Source organism: Sceloporus undulatus, chromosome 1, assembly GCF_019175285.1.
Source record: "Sceloporus undulatus isolate JIND9_A2432 ecotype Alabama chromosome 1, SceUnd_v1.1, whole genome shotgun sequence".
Taxonomy (NCBI): Eukaryota; Metazoa; Chordata; class Lepidosauria; order Squamata; family Phrynosomatidae; genus Sceloporus; species Sceloporus undulatus.
Genome location: NC_056522.1, coordinates 368,700,138 through 368,703,660, shown reverse-complemented (window position 1 = coordinate 368,703,660; position 3,523 = coordinate 368,700,138). Strand labels below are relative to the sequence as shown.

At 42.3% G+C, this 3,523-nt stretch overlaps 1 pseudogene; it reads right to left on the bottom strand.

Moving 5' to 3' along the window:
* Positions 1–1,860: 1,860 nt before the first annotated feature.
* On the bottom strand, positions 1,861–1,989 carry LOC121920090 (annotated as a pseudogene).
* Between the last annotated feature and the right edge of the window lie 1,534 nt (positions 1,990–3,523).

Here is a 3,523-nt window from a genome sequence, read left to right as displayed (position 1 = left end):
CCCACTCCCAATATAAATCAAAAGTTGGAAAGTTTTTTCTCCTTACATCTCCAGGCATGTCTGTCTTTAGTATTTAACCCCCTCCAAGATCGGGCTAGATCAGACTTCTCAGCAGTCTAAACTAATAGTGGAGCAGCAGTATGAATCGAATTTCATTTTCTTTCTTTCTTTCTCATTCTCTCCCTTCCTGCACTCCATTCACACACAGATGCACACACACAGCAGGAGGCGGAGTTCCATCAGCTACAGATGGCAGAAAGGGAAAAGGTGGCTGCCACTGTCACAAACAGGGAGACCGAACAAGAGGCAGATTGATAGAAGTGGTGTGTAGCCAAAGGATGTGCCATTGCAGAAGGGAGTGTGGGGGGGAGGGGGACACTGACATGTGGGGGCAGGACGAGGGAAGTGCCCTGAGAAGAAAAGCTGCCAGGCTCTTGTTTATTGTTGTTAACTGCTCTTGAGTCAGCCCCAACTCATAGTGACCCTATGGATGAAAAATCTCCAAGATTCCCTGTCCTCCACTGCTCTGCTTAGGTCCTGCAAACTCGGACTCGAGTCCTCTCTGATTGAGTCCATCTGTCAGATGTGTGGCCTTTACCTCTTTCTACTACCTTCCACCTTTCCTAGCATTAATGTCTTTTCATGTGAGCCATACCTTCTTATGCTATGGCCAAAGGACGACAGCCTCAATTTGATCATCTTGACTTCCAAAGAAATTCCAGACTTGATCTTTTTGTTTGTCCATGGTAGTCTCGACATTCCTCTCTAGCACCACATTTCAAATTAGTTGAGTTTCTTCTTATCCACTTTTTTCACTGTCCAAATCTCGCATCCATACATGATGATGGGGAATTCCATGACTTGGATTTTTCTCACTTTGGTGCTCAGTTGTAAATCATTATTCTTTAGGATCTTGTCTAGTTCTTTCATTGCTGCCCTTACCATTCCTAGTTTTCCTCTTCTTCTCGGCTGCTGTCACCATTCTGATCAACATTTGAGAAGAGAAGGGAAAAGAAAGTGGGGATTTTGAATACTTTCTCCTCTCAACATCATCACCGCCCTTCTCTTCTCAATACTAATGCTCTCCTTTATACATGCATTGGAAGGGGGCTTAGTGCCTTTATGTGTAAGTATGCATCTCCCCTCCATGTATATTCTGAGAATAAGTTTCTCTGTCTCAGCAAACCAGCAAACTGAAATATCCACCCTTTCTTTACCATTAAAGCAGCATTTAGCAAACCATAGCAGGATAGTTGTGGGAATGAATGTCATTAACTGATTTTTGTTGTTGTCGTCAAACCACTCTGCTTTTTAAATGATCTCCCAATCACAGAAGAGCAATGATATTATGTGGGAGGCACCAACCAAAGGCGTTATTATCCTAGTGCTATTATATTTTACTGGCTTGTATGCAACTGGGAATAAGGAAACAACTTCAGCTTTGTATTTGTAACAGAGGTATGGATAATGGACCAGCAGCTCAATGTAGCTTCTAAAGTTGCTACTGCAGCTCATAAGGTGGTAGTGGGGCAAGAGATCAGTGGCGTCATTAGGGGGTGCAGGAGGTTCAGACCGCACCAGGTGGCAACCTAAGAGGGGTAACACCACTGCTCTTCAAACATTTGCCTTTTGGCAGAAATGACTGTGGCATTCAAGCATGCTGCATTAAAATGCTGAAGAGATAGTGTGAGTGACGTGAAGCACAGTGGGAGGAGAAAGGAAAGGCCCAGGGTTTTTTTTAAAAAAAAAAATAATTAAAATTATTATTTTAAAATTTTCTTTAAAAACTTCACATTTTACCAAATTTTCACTTTAAGCACATGGAATTATGTAAATGTAAATACATTTATGCTGTGTGTATGCTATTGTAACTTAAAGGTACACCTTTAATTTTACTAGTTGTTTATGTCACAACCTTTGCCATTACATTCAGTTATATATGGGAATTAGGTACTACACTTGATCTTAGCCAAAAGGCCGAGAAGCAAATTAGGATGTATGAATAACATTAGTACAAAAACGGGCTTCCGGTTGATAATGGCGCCCGTTGAGAAGCTTCTGAACTGATGGGTTGGGAGCTGATCGGACATTGTGGCTTTTTTTTGGGGGGGGGGGTCTAGGCTTTGCCTGACAACCCTGAAGTTCCTCCCTTGGCATAGGGGGGCCAAAGGGGGCCCGGCAGAGGAAGTCAATCAGGGGTGGCACCATGAGTTACCGCACTAGGTGACACCAACCCACTGGAAGAGATAGCATAGACTCATGTAGTTGGAAGGGATTGCAAGGGCCATCTCATCCAGGGTGACCAGATGTCCAAGCTGCAAAGGAGGACAAGTCACTCCAAAATGTAGGACATTCAAGAAAAATGTACGGCATGACCAAATAAAAGCTATAAACACACATATAAATGTAAATTCACGCTTCTTAGTCCTGCTCAAAATGGAGGACATTTTGGAATTCCTCCTGTACAGAAGGCTGGAATGTAGGATATGTCCTGGAAAAGGAGTATATCTGGTCACCTTGCATCCCATCCTAGCCCTTATTGTTCAGGAATGCACAACTAGAATACTCTTGTTCCTGGTAGCAGTAATGATGAAGAGGTGAATCCCCACTTCATTCTTAGTGATAAGCAGATGGTGTTGGAAGCAGTAACAAAAGAGATGGAGAAGAAAATTGTTGGTTTCACATTTCCTTATGGGAAACGGCAATTTTGCAATTTGCACCTCTCAAGAGTGGAAGAAAAGAAACATAACGCAGACTGCATGATTCCTTGGAAATCTGTTTGTTCCTGAGGTGACTTGCAGTGTGTTCCATGAAGAAAAAAAATGCTAATAAAGCCATAAGTACATTTGAAAAATCTGTATGATTAAAATCCCATGTACTGAGGATGGAGCAAGCTTGTTTTCTGCTGCTCCAGAAACCAGGACATGGAGCAATGGATTCAAACTATAGGAAAAGAAATTCCACCTCAACATTAGGAAGAACCTCCTGAAAGTAAGAGTTGTTTGACAGTGAGACATGCTGCCTTAGAGTGTGGTGGAATCTCCTTCTTTGGAAGTTTTCAGATAGAGTCTGTATGGCCATCTATTGGGGGATGCTATAAGTCCTTTGTAGTTAGGACATCTGGTCACCCTGGATGGCATGGTCCTTGCAATCCCTTCCAACTCCATGATTGTATTCCTGCATGACCCTTAGGGTCTCTTCCAATACTAGGAGTCTATTTGGTCTTAAAAATGCATACAAACATGTCTTAGCAAATGGAGCAAATGCAGAAAATGAATATGTTTCTTTAATCTTCTGCCTTTCTCCCAGGATGGAACCCATGATGGCTAAAATCTGTAATAAATATCAGCGTTCTGAGAAAAAAAATGCATGGATTTCTGTGTGGGAAGGGAAAAAAGTGGTTTTGCAGCCTTCCTGCAAAAGTGGAACAGGAGGCGAACTCCATTGGGATTCTGAGAAATACAACGAAAGTGAGAGTGACAGATTTTCATATCCCTAAGTAAGCATCTTGGCCGATATTGCA